This window comes from Loxodonta africana, chromosome 24, assembly GCF_030014295.1.
Source record: "Loxodonta africana isolate mLoxAfr1 chromosome 24, mLoxAfr1.hap2, whole genome shotgun sequence".
Taxonomy (NCBI): Eukaryota; Metazoa; Chordata; class Mammalia; order Proboscidea; family Elephantidae; genus Loxodonta; species Loxodonta africana.
The window spans coordinates 32,403,658-32,409,076 of record NC_087365.1 but is presented as its reverse complement, the minus strand read 5'-3'; the positions used below and the strand labels follow the sequence as shown (position 1 = coordinate 32,409,076).

At 43.6% G+C, this 5,419-nt stretch overlaps 1 pseudogene; it reads left to right on the top strand.

The window, feature by feature from the left end:
- The first annotated feature begins 2,159 nt into the window (after positions 1 to 2,159).
- Positions 2,160 to 3,229, top strand: LOC111751091 (nascent polypeptide-associated complex subunit alpha-like; annotated as a pseudogene).
- The last annotated feature ends 2,190 nt before the right edge of the window (positions 3,230 to 5,419 follow it).

Here is a 5,419-nt window from a genome sequence, read left to right as displayed (position 1 = left end):
CCATCATCGGGAACAACCAGGTACAGACTTCCAGGGTTCATGTCAGCTCAGCCATTTTGTAGCTGTGTGACCTGGGTAAATCATTGACCTGCTTTGGAACTTTTTCCTAAATCTATAAAATAGGGTTAATATTGTTACTACAGTATGAGACTGTTTGGAGAATGAGATGAGAAAATTCATGTAAGATGCTTGGCACAGTGCCTGTGTGCTTAATGAAATGTTAGCTGCTAATTTTGTGAATACTTATCCCCATTTTACACATAAGGAAACTGAGCCTTGGAGAGGCTCACTGACTCACTTCCAGTCTTACAGATACTAATTTTGACTTGAAGAATTAAATAATGTCTGTAAAGCACTTCACCAGTGCCTGGGTGCAAAATGGGAGCTTGATAAATGCCACTTCCTCTTCCCAGCTCCTCTCCCTAATTCTCCTTCCTGGGAGCCTTCCCTCCATTTCACCAGAAAGTCCAACCCACCATGCTCTGGGTCTCAGACTCAAAAATTTAAGTAAATCTGGGTTTGCGTACTTACTGTTGTCCCCAAATCATTGGGTATTGTGAGTCTCAGTATTTTCTCTGTGATTTCTGCAGCAGGTTTTAGGTTGGCCCTAAACGAGGAATGAAGGAAATTTTCAGACTAGATTAATTTCTCCAGAATACTTTCTTGGCTCAATGACCCCTTCCCCCCAGTTGCTTAATGTTTCCCACTGGTTTTCACAGGGCTCCATGACCTAGCTGTGCCCTCTGCTCTGACCTACCCTTATATGGCTCCATAAAAGAAATCCTTCAATTAAGTCACCTTGAACTCATCATTGTTCCCCATCATTCCCACTTTTGTGTCTATTTTGTTTCTCCCTCCTGGAATGCCTTCTTCAACTTCTACCACCATTTTAGGTCCAGCCAACTGGCTTCCTTCAGAAAGCCCTCCCTGACCCGCCTAGCCAACTCTGAGCTCTCCTTTTACTGCACACTTTGGCACGTGCTGTTGTAACTTTCCCCATTTCCCTGATTATCTAATGCGATAAAAGAATTTGTTTCCTCAACCAGGTGGTCAGTGCCTTCATGGAGGGACTAGTATAATAGCTTTCCTCAGTTGGGGCTGACAGAGAAAGAAGCAAGAAAGAGCAACATAAAGGTGTCTTCGTGTTCTTGACTCACAGTCCCTAGTCCTGACACATGAAGAAAATCCATCTAATTCTCAGGCAAAGGCTTATGGTTTTATTCTATAAAGAGCTTGCCTATAATTCAGCTGATCTACCGCTCACATTTCCTACAGAGAAAGGACTTGTTTTCTCCAACATATCAAAAGACAAGCAGAGAGTGGTGATGGTTGCACACCATGATGAAAGTCATTAATGCCACTGAATTGTACATGTAAAAAATGTTGAGATAGCAAATTTCATTATATATGTATTCACCACAAAAAAGATGGCAGCCAGAAAAAAGTTTTGTTTAATATAGATGTTCTTAAAGGGGGGAGGGGGAAGACAAGGGAGCTTCATTTGCATAGTAGTCCGAGGGAGAGATGGCCTGTGAGTCAGGGATCCTGTATCTGGCCTGGTTCTCACTTGGGTTTGGACATGACAGGAGGACATTACCAGATTTGAAAGAGTTCGGAAAGGATTCCACATCCATCTTCCTTGAAACGCTGAGCAACTGAGAGAGGAATCAAAATAAAGAATTCGTGAAGGAAAAAGACAGGGTACAAAAATGGATTGGCAGTACAGTTAAACGTGGAAGCCAGTCTAAGTTTTAAAAAATCTTAAAAGGGAAAAAAAAAAGATTTTTAAAAGATGATAAATTTTAAGAAGAAAATACTAACACTCCAGTTAATACAAGGCAAAACCTCCAAAGACTGTTTCTCTGAAGAGAAAATGTTACAGAAGAACAAATGGTGAAATGCTTGCTCTCAAAAACAAAACCATTGTTGTCAAGTCGGTTCTGACTCATAGTGACTCTATAGGACAGAGTAGAATTGCCCCACAGGGTTTCCGAGGAGCAGCTGGTGGATTCAAACTGCCAATCTTTTGGTTAGCAGCCAAGCTCTTAACCACTGCGCCACCAGGGCTCCAATGAAAATCATAACACATGTGGAATTTTCCATCTAGTGAAAAGCTGTGAAAATGAGAATAATCAGTACTGATTGGGTATAGGGTGAAACTGACAAGGCCAACTAGAGACAGCGTCCCTAGGTTCAGTTATATTGGTGAGCTATTTGGTGAGTGATTCAGCAATGTAAGGCTTAAAAACCTTAAAACTATTTGTACTTTTAAGAAAACTTAGGAATCTACAATAAGGACATATTTCCAGTATTGGGCTCTTTTGCCGCCATCTTGGTTCTGCATTCCCCACACAACATGCCCATTGAAGCCACAGAAACCGTTCCTGCTACAGAGCAGGAGTTGCCACAACCTCAGGCTGAGACAGGGTCTGAAACAGAATTTGATGGTGATGAATTTGTACCAGAGCTCAAGGAACAGGAGTCCACACAGGCAACCACACAACAAGCCCAACCAGCGGCAACAGCTGAAATCGATGAAGAACCAGTCAGTAAGGCAAAACAGAGTCCGAGCGAAAAGAAGACATGGAAGACTATGTCCAAACTGGGTCTTCGACAAGTCACGGGGGTGACTAGAGTCACTATCCAGAAATCTAGGAATATCCTCTTTGTCATCACAAAGCCAGATGTCTACAAGAGCCCAGCTTCAGATACCTACCTAGTTTTGGGGGGAAGCCAAGATGGAAGATTTATCTCAGCAAGCACAGCTGGCAGCTGCAGAGAAATTCAAAGTTCAAGGTGAAGCTGTCTCAAACATTCAAGAAAGCACACAAGCTCCAACTGTACAAGAGGAGAGTGAAGAGGAAGAGGTTGACAAAACAGGTGTGGAAGTTTAGGACATAGAATTGGTCATGTCACAAGCAAGTATGTCAAGAGCAAAGATGGTCCGAGACCTGAAGACCAACAGTAATGATACTGTAAACGCTACTATGGAATTAACAATGTAACCGTCTGAAAACGAGGACTTTTTTGGTATTTCAAAAGAGTAACTACAGTTTGGCTTGAAATTTGTACTGTTCCTATCATTAATAAAGTTATGGCTTCTTACTGGATGAAAAAAAAAAGTTTCCATTCTTGGAAAACTTCCTGTTCCTAAAAGTCCAGGATTACTATTTGGTGGACCTCTTTTCATGCCAGTGAAATTACTACTTTTACACTAAACAAAATTTTAAATGAATACAAATTTCTATTTATAATATACACATTCCCATACACACAAAAGGCGAACTTTATAGATTTTGTTTTGCCGCAGACGTCTTTGAGGTAGAACCCCACTCTGTGCTTCATCATGACCAACTGGACCCATAGAGGGAAAAATTGAGAACTTACGGGGTTGCAGTTTGGATCCGTAAGAACTCAGGCAAGAATCTGCAATCCCTGAGGTTGAGGTAGTATCTGCCGTTTGCATCCTTTATCCCATCAGGCCACACCGTCATATCTGTTTGCACATGAAATGCCAAGAAACCAAGGAATGGGAGATTGTGGAAGGGAAGGGTTAATTAAGGGTGGTGGCAGAGAACCTCGCAGCTTATTATGCTCCCATTTGGTATTAGAATAAGGCTTCTCCATGTTTGTGTGCTTGCATGCATGCACGCGAGCACACACACACACACAAAACCTGTTGCCATCAGATTGGCTCTGTCTCATGACGACCCCATGTGTCACAGAGTAGAACTGCTCCATAGGGGTTTTTTTTGTGCAATCTTTAAGAAAGCAGATCACCAGGCCTGTCCTCCTCGGTGCTTCTGGGTGGGTTCAAACCACCAGCTTTTTCGTAAATGCTGTTGTTGTTAGGTACCGTCGAGTTGGTTTTGACTCACAATGACCCTATGTGTAACAGAACAAAACGCTGCCTGGTCCTGTGCCATCCTCACAATCATTACTATGTTTGAGCCCACTGTTGCAGCCACTGTGTCAATCCATCTCGTTGAGGATCTTCCTCTTTTTCAATGGCCCTCTACCAAGCATGACGACCTCCTGGTCCCTCCTGATAACATGTCCAAAGTACGTGAGACAAAGTCTCAGCATTCTGGCTGTACTTCTGCCGAGACGGATTTGTTCATTCTTCTAGCAGTCCATCAGTTAATAGTCAAGTGGAAACAATTTCTGCCACCTTGGGACCTCATGTTTGCAAAGAACCCTCAAAATCACCCTGTTAAGATCATTTCCTCATTATTCAGAAAAGGTGATTGAAGATTGGAGAGCAGGAGTGGCTTTCTCCAAGTCATGCAGCTGGCAAGTGGCTTGCCCGGCAGGTCTGCACTCAGGGCCTATAACCTGGTACCACCTCCCTCTCCTTTAGGAAGAGTCAGAAAAGAAAGGGGTGATTCTAAGCATAGCATGCCATCAAAACTGAGAAACTGTGTTTGATGTTGGAAAGTAATGTGTCGGACTTCATTGTCTCAGGGGCCAGGTTTGAAACCTAAATGAACAAAGTAGACAAGGGCTAATCTAATCAGAGAGGTGAGGGCTACAGAACGGAAGAATGGCAGTCTTCTATGAAAACACGCGGTGTAGACCAAACAAAACATATCTGTGGGCCAGATATGGCATCCAGAGTGATCCCTAGGCAATGGTGCCAAGGAGCATTGGGATCTAGAGCAGATTCTGTGTTCTTGTCTTCAATTATTTTTAATTAGAGCTGAGTGGGTTCATGAGGCTTAGAAAATGAAGGTGGGGGGCTGTCTGGATGAAGGAGGGAAAGAAACGTACTCAATCCTCCCCTCCTTCCCCTAGAAGGGCCCAGGTATAGAGAATATTCTAGTGCTTTCCAGGCCCCTCATTCTACACATGGGGTGACCCAGCCCAGAGAGGGTGGGTGCCTGCCCTAACTACACGGTGACTCTGTTGCTGAGAGTATACTAGCCAACTTGCTTCTGGCTCCTTCCAACACACCCCCACACCTGTGTCAAAGTGGACAGAGCCTGTGACACTCACAGTTGTTACTTACTTCACAATCAAGTTGAATGCCAATGGTACCCGTAAATACAACCCTTGATTATCAGGGGCTACCTGGAAGGAGACGTGAAGGAGTCGAGGGTCTTTCAGTTGTACCCTGGGTGAAGAAACAGCACATCAGGGGAAGATTGTGGCTGTAGCTGTAGGTGGACCCTGCTTGGAGCCAAGGCAGGTCCCTGGCAGAGCAGGAGTTAAATGTGTGCAAAGATGGTTACTCATTCATTAATCGTGTAATTAATTGCACCATGATTGTGTGTTATAAGCTCTGGGAATACAGCTATGAACAAAAAGAAGTCCTTGCCTTAAGGCATCCCAGAATGACCATGCCCAGCCCTTTGGCCAGCACCATGCAAGCTGGAATAAATGAGTGAGTGAATGAATGAAGACTGAAAGCCAAATATGC